The following is a 16,273-nucleotide window of genomic DNA, read 5'->3' as shown; positions in this document are numbered from 1 at the left end:
ACACACACACACACACACACACACACACACACACACACTCCTGTGCACATACACACTCACACTCTCACATAGAAAATAGAAACATAGAAAATGTTTGGCCCTTCAAGACAGCACCGCCATTCATTATGATCATGGCTGATCATCTAAAATCAGTACCTTGTTCCTGCTTTCTCCCCATATCCCTTGATTCCATTAGCCCTAAGAGCTAAATCTAACTCTCTCTTGAAATCATCCAGTGAAATGGCCTCCACTGCCTTTTGTGGCAGAGAATTCCACAGATTCACATCTCTCTCAGTGAAAAAGTTTTTCCTCATCTCAGTCCAAAATGGCCTACCCCTTATTCTTAAACTATGACCCCTGGTTCTGGAATCCCCCTACATCGGGAACATGTTTCCTGCCTCTAGCAGGTCCAAACCCTTTCTAATCTTATATGTTTCAATAAGATACCCTCTCATCCTTTTAAATTCCAGTGAATACATTTCCAGTCGACCCATTCTTTCAACATACATCAGTCCCGCCATCAGGGAATTAACCTGGTGAACCTACACTGAACTCCCTCAAAAGCAATAATGTGCTTCCTCAAATTAGGAGACAAAAATTGCACACAATACTCCAGGTGTGGTCTCGCCAGGGCCCTGTACAACTGCAGTAGGACATCCTTGCTCCTAAACTCAAATCCTCTCGCAATGAAGGCCAACATACCATTGGCTTTCTTCACAGCCTGCTGTACCTGCAAGCTTACTTTCAGTGACTGATGTACAAGCACACCCAGGTCTCGTTGCAGCTCCCCTTCTCCTAATCTGACACCATTCAGATAATAATCTGCCATTCTGTTCATGCCACAAAGTGGATAACTTCATATTTATCTACATTATACTACATCTGCCATGCTTCTGCCCACACTCACAATTTTTCCCAGTCCTCATCCTCAAAAAATTCCAAAAGATTAGTCTAACATGATTTCCCCTTCATAAATCCATGCTGACTTTGACAGATCCCGTCACTGTTTCAAATGTACTGCTATAACATCTTTAATAATTGACTCCAGCAACTTCCCCAACACTGATGTACGGTTAACTGGTCTATAATTACATGTTTTCTCTCTTCCTCCTTTCTTAAAAAGGGACGTTACATTGGCTACCCTCCAGTCCACAGGAACTGATCCAGAGTCTATAGAACATTGGAAAATGATCACCAATGCATCCACGATTTCTAGTGCCACCTCCTTGAGTATTCTGGGATACAGACCATCTGGCCCTGGGATTTATTTGCCATCACTCGCAACAGTTTACCTAACACCATTTTCTGACTAATGTGGATTCCCTTCACTTCCTCCCTCCCACTAGATCCCCCAGTTTTTCCTGTTGATTATTTGTGTCTTCCTTTGTGAAGACAGAACCAAAGTATTAGTTTAACTGTTCTGCCATTCCTTGTTTTTTAAATGTTCTGCCATTTCCTTGACCACACACATGCACACTCCTGACCCCACACATACACACACATACACACACACACACACACACACACACACACACACACACACACACACACACACACACACACACACACACACACACACACACACACACACACACACACACACACACATACACACACACACACTCTCACACAACACTCCTGACCAAACGCACGAACACACCTGACAATGCACACTCTCACACACACACAGATGCAGTGACTTCACACGCACGCATCCTGATCACACACACATTACTGGATGGGGTAGACAGTGGCGTGGATGGGGTAGACAGTGGTGTGGATGGGGTAGACAGTGGCACATATACGGTAGACAGACGGAACCCTTTTACCAGGGTGGGAATAACAGATACCAAAGGGCATAGCTATAAGGTGAGTGGGCCAAAGTTTAAAGGAGATGTGTGGGGCAAGACCTTTACACAGGGGTTAGTGTGTGCCAGGGCTGGTGGTGGAGGCAGATAAGAGGTGGTCTGGGCATCATGTTGGGCACAGACATTGTGGGCCGAAGGGCCTGTACTGTACTTTTCTATGTTGAGTGATACTCGGCTTTGCCAACCGTTCCTGGGGAAGGGCGGCATGGCCTCAGTCAGTGGGGATTGTTGTAGAATCATCGCCAGCGCAGTGACACACTGATGTGGAGCCGTGCCGTGAGGGAGGAGAGATCATCCCGTGAGCTGCCACCAAGGGACGGGGGCGGAGGGAAGCAGAGGCAGGAGAGGCAGCTCAGACTGCACGGGTTGAAAGGCCTGGATACTGAGTGTACTGAATATTATTTGTTTGTGAAGCCATTGATTTGTATTGCTGTTGCTATGTGTGTGCGCTCAATAAACCCGCAACTGTTTGAACTCACGATTCTGAGAACCTGGTCTTCCTTTATAATCCGAAAAATATATGGAAGGAGCTGCCAGAGGAGGGAGTTGAGACAGGTTCAATAACAACATCTATCTATCTATTATATAAAAGTCTGTGGCTGCCGCCTGCCGTCCGGCTGCCGCCTGCCCTTTGATTCGTTCCCATCGTGTGATGTCACAATGCCCAATGCCCAAAGACATTCTTGCCATAGAGGGAGTACAGAGAAGGTTCACCCGACTGAATCCTGGGATGTCAGGACTTTCATATGAAGAAAGACTGGATAGACTCGGCTTGTACTCGCTAGAATTTAGAAGATTGAGGGGTGATCTTATAGAATCTTATGTTTCTATGTTTCCCTCTTCTCACCCCTCTCCCTCTCCCACCCATCCCTCTCTCCCCCACCCCCGTTCACTCTCTACCCCACCCCCTTCCCTCTCCACCCGCCCCCTTCCCCTATCCCTCTGTCCCTCTTCCACCACTCCCCCTACCCCTCCCACCCCACGCTACCACTTCTCTCCCCCTTCCCCCTCCACTCTCCCTCCCCACTCTTTCCCACTCTCTCCCCCCACCCCTCTCCCCCTCCCTCCCTCCTCCCCTCCCTCCCCATCCCTCCCCTCCCACACATCTCTCTCCCCATCCCCCTCTCTCACCCCCTAACCCGCTCTCCTTTCCCTCCCAAATCTGACCCGTTTCCTCTGCCTCCTCTCCCCTCCTTCCCCTCTTCTCACCCCCCTCCCCCCACCTGTGTGTTTGGGGTGTGGTTAATGTGAGTGTGATGCCGCAGCCCCTCCAAACCCCCCCCCCCACCCGCAAACGCCGTTGGGGAAACAGACCCAACGGGTCTGCACTTGGTCTAGTTCATACATAAAACAGTACAGCACAGGAACAACAAGGGAATAGGTTGGGTGCACGCACAGAGTCTTTGACCCAGAGTAGGTGAATCAAGAACCAGAGGGCATAGGTTTAAGGTGAGAGGAGAAAGATTTAATAGGAACCGGAGGGACAATATTTTCACACAGAACAGTAAACGGTGAGTGGGCCACAGCCTGAGAGCTGTGCGCTGCAGGGCAGGCAACCCCTGTGGTGAAGTCTGCAACAAATAGCATTTCATGGTACAGGTTTATAAAACCTTGGTCAGACCTCAGCTGACACGCTGGGTGCTGTTCTGGTCACCACAGGACAGATGGTGCAGAGTAGTTTCACCAGGACGTTATGGGGACACAACGTATCAGCAACAAGCGAGAGACAGGCTAGGATTTCTCGTTGTAGCGGAGAATACTGGTGGGTGCCGAGCAGTGGAATTTAATATTACACAGGCTTTGGGTAGAGATCGGGAAAATATCATCCATGAATGGTATTTCTGTACGGTATACACCTCTCGGCGGCGGTGGGGCCTCACGAGTCAACTGACAGTCAGCGGTGTGGCGGTCAATGAGGGAGCGGGAGATTGGCTATGGGGGGGGGGGGGAAACATAGGGGGGACCTGGCACGGATATTTTGTAACTTTGCACCGTATGTAGCGACTATTTGCATACCTTGGGTATACAAGCAAAGAATGTCACTGCCTTGCCACATGTGACAATAAAGTATTCAATTCAAGTATGTCAAACTCAAGAGCAAAGGGCAAGATACAGGGGATTTATCATCCTTCAGTCCCATAAGCCTACACAATACTATTTCTCACCTAATGAACATTTCTTTCAGTTCCTCTACCCCCTTAGATCCTCTGTCCTCAGTAATTCTGGGAGATTGTTTGTGTCTTCCTTAGTGCAGACAGATCCGAAGTACCTGTCCAACTCTTCTGTCATTTCCTTGTTCCACATTAAAATGTCACCCGTGTCTTCCTTCAAGGGACCCACATTTGACTTTGCTATTCTTTGCTATTAACATATCTGAAGAAGCTTTTACTGTCCTTCTTTATATTCCTGGCCAGCTTCCCCTCGTACTTCATCTTTTCAGAGTTGCAAGGGGACTGGGACTAACTCTGGTAGGAACCTTGTCGGCACAGATGACTTGGGCTACAGGGCATGTTTCTGGGCTGTAAAACTGATTAAATGGATCTACGCATGTGAGAGACCCCATTTCACAATACTAGGCCTGTCGCCTTCGCTGACTCCAGGATTCAAGCGTTCAACTTGAGAAGTTGTAAATACGATACAGTATCAAACACTAGGTTTAACGTGAGAGGGGCAACGTTTAAAAAAGATGTGCTGGGTAATTTTATTGTTTACACAGAGGGCGGTGAGTGCCTTGAACGTGCTGCCAATAGTGGCACTCCTTTACTTCAGTGTGATTGTGCTTGTGTACCGTATGATTTGATGGGATTCCATGTCAAAAAAGGCCTTTCACTGTATCGAGGTACAGGTGACAATAAAGTTTCTGTTGAACTATAAAGTTAAAAATATTATAAAAATAAACTTAAAAACGTTATAAATAATAAACTTACAGTTGGACTGCCATAGATCTGACAGAGATATACACAATTATCGGGGATATATCAGGTAAATATTAAGAATCTTTTACTCTTGCTGGGGTGTGTAAAAGAGTGCAGATTTGTGTTGAGGGGAATGAGGTTTAAAGGGGATCAGAGGGGGATTTCTTCACACAGTGGCTGACAAGGTACCTCACAAAAGGTCGGTGCACGAGGTCACAGTGTTGAGGGAAGAGTGTGGCCATGGACTGAAGACTGCTTATCACACAGAAGAGAGACAGGATGAACATGTGTGTTTCAGGCTGGAAGGATGTAACTGGTGAAGGGGCCCAGGGATGAGTTATGGGCCCTCCATTATTTACTGCCCACATTAATCAGCTTGAGGAGGGTGCAGAGTGTAAGGATCCATGGCTGCTGTTGTCACAAAACAGGTGGGAGGGCATGTTGTGATGGAGACATTTGGACTCATCCATAGGGTGTAGAGGTGCTGTGTGTGTGGGAAATAACCTCATCTGTAGTTCCTCTCCTTTTAGGAAATTGTCTGTCTTTTGTTTCATCCGATCAAACTTCATGATCTCACACATTCCCAAATGGAGTTTAATGGGGAAAAGTGTGAGGTCATGCATGTAACTAAGATGAATCAAAAGGCAGATTGTAATCTAGGAGAAGATAAATTGTAAATGAGTGAAGTACAGAGGGATCGAGATTTCCTTGTGGACAAGTCACAAAAGGTTGGCAGGGATGGTGAAGGGGGGGGGGGGAAACACATTGGCCTTTACTGCAGAGTTTATACTGAGGGAAGTCTCCTTACTGGGATTGGTTGGTAACAGAATGCAAAAAAAGATCCAATTGGATAATTCCTGGGATCAGAGGGTTGTCCCACCATAAATGAATGAATGAATGAATGAATGAATGAATGAATTAATTAATTAATGAATGAATGAATGAATGAATGAATGAATGAATGAATGATATCTTTATTTGAATTAATGATATCGTTATTTCGAACGATTTAAAAAAAAAGAAAAGATGAAAATGTATAAATAAAAGGAAAATTATATATATACATAAATACATACACACATACATACATATACATGTACATATATACATACATACATATACACATATACACACATACACATATACATAACATATATGTACATACATAAATTAAAAAATCAAAAGCCAATTTCAACATAATACACATTAGACTCGTTGGAAAAGGGATAGGAAGAAGCCTATGCTTGTCAAGTCCTACCACCATTCCTCACCATTAACAAATGCAAAATTCAATAAAATAAACTAAACAGACAATTCAAATAAAACTACTCCAATCAAGCTATTAAGAAAAAAAGAACAAAAAAAGAAAAGAACAAAAAGAACAAGCACCATTAACATCTGTGAGATTTACATTCTCCTTCCTCATTACTGTACTTTTCAAAGATATATCTGTTGTACATTTTTTTAAATTGCATTATATTCATACTTTGTTTAATCGTTTCGTCAAGACCATTCCACAAAACCACCCCACAAATGGAAATACACATACTTTTTAAATTGGTCCGAGCATAATGCTGATTCAAGTTTAGTTTCCCTCTAAAGTTATAACCCCCCTCTCTGTCTTTGAACAGTTTTTGTATGTTTACAGGTAGCAGTTTATTTGTTGCTTTATAAATTATTTGTGCAGTCTTAAATTCTACCAGATCCTTAATGTTTAAGGTGTGTAATTTTAAATACAGTATATTGGTGTGTTCATGATATGCTACATTGTTTACTATACGAATAGCTCTTTTTTGAAGTGTGCTTAGTGATTGTAAGGTGGTTTTGTAGGTGTTGCCCCATACTTCCACACAGTCATTTAAATATGGTAACACAAGTGAGCTGTACAGTATATACAGTGTTCTCTCATTCAAAACATGCCTTGCTTTCCCCATCACTCCAATACTCCGTGCTACTTTTGCTCTCACATGTTTTATATGGGGTTTCCAGCAGATTTTGTGATCAAGAATCACACCCAGAAATTTATTTTCATACACTCTTTCTATTTCAACATTATTTATCATTACTTTTACTTGTGTATTTATTTTGCGTTTTCCAAACAGCATAAGTTTGGTTTTGCTTAAATTTAATGATAATTTATTCAAATCAAACCATGTTTTTAGTTTACTCATTTCTGCTGTGACCACCTCCAAAAGCTGCTGCAAATTGTCCCCATCACAGAAAATATTAGTGTCATCTGCAAATAACACAAATTTCAAGAGGTTTCACACCCTACATATATCATTAATATACAAAATAAATAATTTGGGGCCCAAAACCGACCCCTGTGGGACTCCACAAGTTATTTCTAAGCATGTTGATTTGCAGTCCCCTATCTGCACAAACTGATGTCTTTTACTTATGTAGCTTCTCATCCACTCTAGTACAACCCCTCTGATTCCATACTTTTCCAGTTTTTTTATTAGCAAATGATGATCAATTGTATCGAATGCTTTTTTCAAATCTATAAATACACCTACTGCATATTTCTTGTTATCTATAGAACTGGTAATGTCTTCAATTAACTCCATTAATGCCATGGATGTCGATCTGTTTGACCTGAATCCATATTGACTATCAACTAGCAATTCGTGCTTCTCGATAAAGTTATCTAATCTACTTACATACAGTTTTTCTAATATTTTTGAGAACTGAGAGAGTAACGACACCGGCCTGTAATTTGTAAATTGATTTCTGTCTCCAGCTTTGTATAGTGGGATGACTTTGGAAGTTTTCATTTTACATGGAAATACACCAGTTTTGAAAGATAAATTGCAAATATAAGTTAAGGGTTTTACAATTACACCAATGACTACCTTGATTAAAGCCATATCAATGTCATTCCAGTCTGTAGACCTTTTATTCTTACAATTACTAACAATGTCATTAATCTCCTTTTCATCAGCTGCTTTCAAAAACATTGAGTTTGGGTTGTTGTCTAACAAATCCACAACCTTCCCCTCTCCTTCTTCTGACTGTGGATTATCGATTTCTTCTGCCAGTTTTGGTCCCACACTTACAAAAAATTTGTTAAACCCATTAACCACATAATTCATATCGCTTACAGTTGTATCATTGTCTTTAAAATACTGAGGGTATTTTATATTCATTGATCCATTCCTGATAATATTATTTAACACATTCCATATGCCCTTGATATTATTTTTATTATCGTTTAAATAATTTATTATAATAATCTTTCTTACATATCCTCATAATACTAGTCAATTTGTTTTTGTATCTTTTGTATTTACTTTCTGCTTCTATAGTTCTGAATTTTATGAATTCTTTATACAAGATATTCTTTTTTTGCATGCATTTTGTAGTCCTTTTGTCATCCATGGCCTATCTATATATTTTTGCTTCTTGATGTGTTGTTTCAAAGGACAGTGTTCATCATATAATGATTTAAATATTATCAGGAATGTTTCATACGCTTTGTTGGTATCAGTCTCTTTAAACACTTGTTTCCAATTTTGGGTCAGTAATACATTTCTAAATTTATTTATAGATTCTTCTGTTCTTACTCTCCTGTATCTAATCTTATTAACATCCTTACACTTAACATAATCACAAACAAACATTACAAAAACCTGCAGATGGTCACTGATGTCATTTAGTGGTAACCCACTCTTTATGCTGTTGTCCATACTGTTTGTAAATATGTTGTCTATTAAAGTTGCACAGTGAGATGTTATTCTACTTGGTTTGGTGATAAGTGGAAAAAAACTCATACTGAACAATACATCGATAAATTCATCAGTCTGTTTGTGCTTGTTGGGATTTAAGAGATCTAAATTAAAATCCCCACAAATGAACACAACCCTGTGATCTTTCTTGGCAAATAATCTTTCCATACTATTCTTGAATATTTCAATATTGGAACCAGGTGCTCTGTATACACAACTTACAATTACATTTTTCTTTTTTTCCAGGTAGATTTCTACAGTAATAATCTCCATCACATCATCAATATTAGTTGTCATATTTTCCACTATTTTATAATTTAATCTTTTATCTACATACAAAGCCACCCCTCCTCCTTTTTTATTTTTCCTATTTATGTAATTCAGTTCATATCCATTTAACTCAAAATCCACACCCTTTTCAGTACTAAGCCAGGTCTCAGATATGGCTATCACATTGAATGGTTTGTTTAGATGACTTAAGTAATCTTTGATGTTGTGAAAATTTGCATATAAACTTCTGCTATTGAAATGAATTATTGACATTCCATGATCTGATTTTATGTTCATGTTGAATTGATCTTCAGAGTAATAACAGCAGCTATTGTTTATATTGTTAAGAAAATTATTTTCAGGGTCAATATCTTGTTCAAAATCATGCATATTATGATCAGTGAATTAATGATTTAAAGTTCCAACCATCACAGTCATCATTGTCCCTTTCATTTCCAGCTGTTGTCAAGTTTAAACCGTCAAGCTCTTCACAAGAGTCCATGGTCATAATAGTTCAAGTCAATCACACTGATAGACACAGTCACTGTTCTGGAGTCACTGGTACTTGTCCAGCTCCTCGATGTATCTTATGGTCAGCACTTTAGCCTCCTCTGGTGACCCGTTTAGCTTTATGAACACCTTACAGTTTGTTGTCCATGTTGACTGGATTTTTTTCTGCTTCCTTAGGATGCGTGCGCTTCTGGCGATATCTGCATTGTTTTTTGTAAGGTGCTCATTCACATAAACATCAGATCCCTTGAGCTTTTTCCCTTGTCTGAGCAATGCATTTTTGTGTTTTCTGTTCGTAAAACAAATTATTATGGCTGGTTTGACACTTTGGTTTTTTTCGAGGTAAAGGATGACATGCTTCAATGTCTGTGTTGGATATGGATATGCCTTTGCTATGAAAGAAAGCAGTTACCTGTTGCTCCACGGAGTCCATGTCTGGAGCGGTGGGCTCCCCATCGGCCGTTGCTGTTACCGCCCAGGTGTAGGACCGGGGCCTGGTCTCCAGTCCGCTGACAATAATGTCATTCATGCGGGTGTTCTGCTCCAGGTCTGTTACACGGCATTCTAGGCTGGCGATCCTCTTATCCTTCTCCTCATTGTGTTTTTTCAGTTCTTTAATTTCACTCATCAAATTAACTTTAATTTTCTGCTGCTTAGAGACAGTAGCAATCTCCTCAGATAGAAAATCAAGCGCCTTCTTTATATCCTCAATTTTCGCGTTCTTCTTTGGTGGCATTTTGACTGCTTAGCTCCGTCCATCCGCAGCGACTTCAAAGTGCGGCCATCAACGAGGCCCGAGGCCTCCTCTTCTTTGTCCTCCTCCTCCTCCCCGCCGCTCCCGGCCCGGCCCAGCTCTCCCCGGCGCCACCTCGCACTCGAGGCCCAGGCTCCCGGCCGCTGGTTGGCTGGCGCCCCGCAGGCGGGCAGGAGACAGTGGAGGAGACCTGCGGGGGGGAGGGGGTTGGGGGGGGGGGATGCTGGGCTGGGGTTTAATGTCCGTCCTCGGGGCTGGTTGCGAGGCGAATGTCAGGCTGAGCGCGGCCCAGTGTTCGCTGCCATCCGCCGCCGTCTTCTGCCGCCGCCGCCGCCGACCGGTGCTGTGACCCGGCCCTATCACTCTCTCTGTCCCTCTGACACTCTCTCTTTCTCCCTCCCTCTCTCTCTCTCTCTCTCTCTCTCTCTCCTCCTCTCCCTTTCTCTCTCACTCTCTCTCTCTATCTGATCTCTCTGTTTCTTTCTGTCTCTCTCTCCCTCACCGTCTTTCTGCCTCTCTCTGTCTCTCACTCTCTCCGCTTGCTCCGCTATAGGTTCTTTAGGTTCCAAAACAAATAGATCTATATTGTTTGGAGTTTAGAACAATGAAGAGTGATCTTATTGAAACACAGAATCGTTAGATAGACATAAAAAAGCTGGGTAACTGAGCGGGTCAGACTGCATCTCTGGAGAAAAGGAATAAGTGACGTTTTAGGTTGAGACCCTTCTTCAGACACACATACACACACGCACATTCTTCCTACATAGAATCTTTAGGAGGGATAACAGCATGGATCTTGAGATGTTCCTGCCAGTGGGACACCTGGAATGAGGAGACAGATTCATAACATCAGGAAATGGTCATTTCAAGCTGAAGGGATTTCAAGAGGTGGGGGATGGATTTTTGAAAGATTAGGGAATTAAATGGATGTGGGACTGGCACAGAAGGGAGGTAGATCAGCCATGATCACATTGAATGGTGAGGCAGGCTTGAGTGGCCAGGTGGCCAACTCCTGCACCTATTAGAACTTGGAACAGTAGAGTACAGGAACAGGCCCTTCCACCCACATTGTCTGTGCTCAATCTGTTGCCAACTAGTCCCTTCTGCCAGCACGGTAACAAATCCCTTCATTCCCTGCATATCTACGTACCTATCCAAATGCCTCGTAAAAGCCACAAGCATACCTGCGTCTACAATCCCCGCCCGTCAGCAGGAGCTACCACTATTTGCGTAAAAAAACTTGCCCAGCACTCTTCATTAAACTTTCTCCCTCTCCCTTAAAGCTATTTAGAGTGGTTAAGAAGGTAAGTGGCAGGCTTGCCTTCATCGGTCATGTATTGAGTATAATTGTGTGCAGTGCTCGTCACCTCGCTACAGGAAGGATGTGGAGGCATTGGAGAGGGTGCACGAGGCTTACCAGAACTACCTGTAATGGAAGGAATTTGTTATCAGGATGGTTAGACAAACTTGGATTGTTTTCCCTGGATCTTCGGAGGCTGAGAGGGACCTGTTAGAAATTTTATAACGTTTTGAGAGGTAATGACAGGGTAGACAGACAGGACCATTTCTTAGTGTGGAAATGTCATTATACCATCTAGTCAATGCCCTGCCCAATGAAGGCAAGCAAGCCAGATGCCCTCTTTACCACTCTATCTGCCTGTCAGTCAACTTTAAGGGAGTTTTGGAATTGAACTGCACTGGGCCAGAATGGCAAAGATCTTTACAACAGCCGGCACTGTGCTGTAAGGACAAGTAGCTTTGACAGTTGACTGAGCAAAACTGAAGGAATTCTTTGAAAAAGTGTACAGTGGATCAGGGGGTAGCAGTAGATGTTCTCAGATGGCATGAGGCATTTGATTAGATAACACATCACAGGTTATTGTGGAAAATAAAAGCTCACGTTGAAGATAACAAGTTGTTGTGAACAGAAGATTATCTGATTGTGAGTGGATATCCATGGGTCTTTAGAAACAAGGAACTAAAGACGCTGGTTTACAAAAATGACACAAAGCGATGGATTAACTCAGCGAGTCTGGCAGCATCTCTGGAGAACATGAATAGGTGATATTTGGGGTCGGGACCCTTCTTCATGCTGATCAAGTCAATATGCTCTCTATTGTACACCTATAGAGGTTTAAGAGAACATTCATTCACGCATCAAATCTCCTCCATCTTCTACGGAGGTAGAGGCGTTGAAGGACTTTCTTTATGATTGCATCAAAATGCTGGGCCCAGAACATTCCTTCAGAGATATGCATGCCAGGAACTTTAAGTTGTTGACTCTCTCCACAACCAGCACATTGATGAAGACAGGCTCTTGGATCTTCGGCCTCCGTCTTCTAAGGTCTTTAATCTGCTCCTTGGTCTTGCTGACGTTGAGAGGAAGGTCGTTGTTGTGACACCATTCAATCAGACGACCGATCTCTCTCCTATACTCTGACTCATCATTACCTGTAATTTGACCAACATTAACAACAAGGTGCTATTTAGGAAAGGGTCCAGAGGAAGATTGAGAGAAAGATCCCAGGGATGAGCGGATTAATGTATGAGAAGCGTTTGATGGCTGGAGTTTAGAAGGATGAGAGATCTCATGCAAACGTAAAAAAATAATGAATGGCTAATACAGAGTGGACGTGGATGACTTGTTTCCAGTAGTGGAAGACTCTATGATCAGAGGACACAGCAATACATTTAGAATGGGGATGATGAGGTCTTTTTGTAGCCTGAGGGTGGTGAATCTGTGGAATTCATTGGCACGTATGGTGATGGAGGTCGTAATTGGGTATTTTTAAACCAGAGATCGTTAGATTCTTGATTAGTAATGGTTTCAAACATTACGGGGAGAAGGCAAGAGAATGGGTTGAGAGGGAAAAATTGATCAGCCATGATGAAATGGCGTAGCACACTCAAAATCCTAATGGTCTAATTCTGCTTCGATGTCTTATGATTTCATGAACGATGATCTTAACAACATCTGTCCTATAGCGGGGTGACCAAAACTGAACACAATACTCCAAATGAAGCCTCAACAACATCTTGCAGAAGTATAACCTAACATCCCAACTTATATATTCAATATCATAAATGATTAAGCTCAACATACCAAAACACTAATGATCACCATATATACCTGTGAAGCCACATTCAAGGAATGATGTACCTGTACTTCTAGACCCCTCTGCTCTACAACACTCTCCAGAGCCTGACATTCACTGTGAAGGTACTGCCCTGGTTTGACTTTCCAAAATGCACAACCTTGCACTTATCTGCATTAAATTCCATCAACCTTTCCTCAGCTCATGTGCCCAACTGATCAAGATCCTGCTGTAATTTCTGATAATCATCTTTGCTATCTACAATACCACCCACTTTAGTGTCAGCTGCAAACTTACTAAGGGGCAGGCAATAGGTGAACACAGACAATGAGGGATTTTGAGAGGCAGATTTAGTTTAGTTTAGTTTAGAGATGCAGCACGGAAACAGGCCCTTTGGCCCACCGAGTCCATGCCAGCCAGCAATCCCCGCACACTAACATTATCCTACACACTCTAGGGACAATTTACAATTTTACCGAAGCCAATTAACCTAAAAACCTGTCCGTCTTTGGAGTGTGAGAGGAAAGCGAGCACCTGGGAAAACCCACGCAGTTCACGAGAGAACGTAACAAGCCCCATATAGACAGCACTCGTGGCTCAAAGACTGGTGTGGAAGAAGTGGGTTTGAATTTGTGGGACATTGGCACCAGTATTGGGGAAGGAGGAAGCTGTTCCGACTGGACCGACACCACTTGAACCAGGCTGGGTCCAGAGTCCTTGCAGACCGTACAACCAGGGCCGTAGATAGAGTTTTAAACTAAATAGTGGGGGGGGTCAACAAAGTGGAAGTGTATGCATGGAGTTAAAGGGAAAGAGTGCAGGAGAGGTTACAGAAGTCGTCAGAAGTACTAGGATTATGCTAATTTTTTCGATGACTTTACAGAATTATTGTCTAGCATCTCCACTGACTTTGACTGTCTAGTTATAACTGGTGATTTTAATTTTCATACTGATGATTTGAATGACAAGGGTGCAAAATAATTTTTTACTATTTTAGACACATTTGACCTGTCTCAACATGTGAAAGAGGCTACTCATTGTAATGGGCACACCCTGGACTTGATTATCACAAAGGGTCTCATTGTTTCTGATATTTTCGTGACTGATCCTTCATTGTCTGACCACTTCTGTGTTTTCTTTAATATATCTTTTATTCCCGACATACAGACAAAATCAAATACTGTCAAAAAACGGTATATAAATGAACATTCTAATGTACTCTTTAAAAATGCCATCTCCTTCTTACCACCTCTAAACCCATGTTCTGCTGATGATCTTGTAGATAACTTTAACTCCAAAATTGTGAATGTTATAGATGTCATTGCACCTGTTACGGTTAAAACGATTTCTGGTAAGCAAAAGGCACCCTGGAGAAAAGCTGCTTTTGTAACAGCCCAGAAAAGAGAATGCCGGAAAGCTGAGCGCATCTGGCGGAAAACAAAACTTCATATTCACCATGACATCTATAAAGAGAGCCTCCGTGCCTACAATTTAGACTTAAAAAGTGCTAGTGAAACATTTTTCTCCAATATCATTAACAACAACACTAATAAGGCAAAATCCCTATTTGCAACTGTTGACAGACTGACCAACCCCCCAACACAATTACCACCTGAACTCCATTCCACACAGAAATGCAATGAGTTTGCATTATTTTATACAGATAAAATTGAAGGCATCAGACGTGCCATCAATATCTCCGCTTCAAACAAAAATGTTGGATCACCACCCTGTTTAGGCAAAGGTAACGTGGCAATGATGACATGCTTTAATGTCATAGACTCTAAAACTCTTGTGGAAACGGTGACACAACTAAGGCCATCCACCTGCTGCCTTGATGCTTTACCTACCAACTTCTTTAAGAATGTTTTTGACTGCCTAGCAATAGACATACTGCAAATAGTTAACAGCTCTCTTCAATCAGGCAATTTCCCAAAAGCCTTGAAAACTGCAGTTATTAAACCTCTTTTAAAAAAGCGGAGCCTAGATGCCTCTATTATTAACAACTATAGACCAATTTCAAACCTATCTTTCATAAGTAAAATCATTGAGAAAGTTGTCCTCCAGCAACTTAATCTGTTCCTGGCTTCAACTGGCTGCTACGACAACTTCCAGTCAGGATTTCGACCTCTTCATAGCACCGAGACCGCCCTTATTAAAGTTGTAAACGACATCCGTCTTAACACAGACTCTGGCAAAGTTTCAATATTAATGCTATTAGACCTCAGTGCTGCATTCGACACTGTTGATCACTCAATACTTTTGGACAGGTTGGAAAAATGGGTGGGGCTCTCAGGCACAGTCTTAAGTTGGTTCAGGTCATATTTACAAGATAGGAACTATTTTGTTTCCATTGGCGACTTTGTATCAGAACCAACCAACGTGACGTGTGGAGTCCCGCAAGGTTCGATCTTAGGGCCCTCTTTATTCAACATCTACATGCTCCCACTAGGGCAAATCATGCGAAATAATAATATTGACCACCACTGCTATGCCGATGACACTCAAATCTATGTAGCGCTATCACCAAATGACTATCGCCCCATAGATCTGTTGTGCCAGTGCATTGAGCAAGTCAAAGACTGGATGTGGCAAAATTTTCTCCAACTAAATAAGGACAAAACGGAGATAATTGTTTTTGGTGCTAAAAAAGAAAGGCTTAAAGTAACCCAACACCTTCACTCTCTGTCCCTGAAAACTTCAAACAAAGCCAGAAATCTTGGGGTCATTATGGATTCAGATTTAAATTTCGACAGTCACATCAAATCAGTAACAAAATCGGCCTACTATCACCTCAAAAACATAGCAAGATTAAGAGGACTCATGTCAGCTCAAGACTTAGAAAAACTTGTACATGCCTTTATTAATAGTAGGCTAGATTATTGTAATGGTCTCCTTGCAGGTCTTCCAAAAAAAACTGCCAGGCAGCTACAGCTTGTTGAGAACGCTGTTGCTAGAGTTCTAACAAAGACCAAAAAATTTGAACACATTACACCAATTCTTAAATCCTTACATTGGCTCCCTGTATGTCAGAGAATTGATTTTAAAATCCTGCTGCTCACCTATAAATCACTACATGGTTTAGGGCCAAAGTATATCACTGACATGCTTCCACTATATAAGCCTTCTAGAC

Source organism: Amblyraja radiata, chromosome 29, assembly GCF_010909765.2.
Source record: "Amblyraja radiata isolate CabotCenter1 chromosome 29, sAmbRad1.1.pri, whole genome shotgun sequence".
NCBI lineage: Eukaryota > Metazoa > Chordata > Chondrichthyes > Rajiformes > Rajidae > Amblyraja > Amblyraja radiata.
This window is presented reverse-complemented; position numbering follows the sequence as displayed.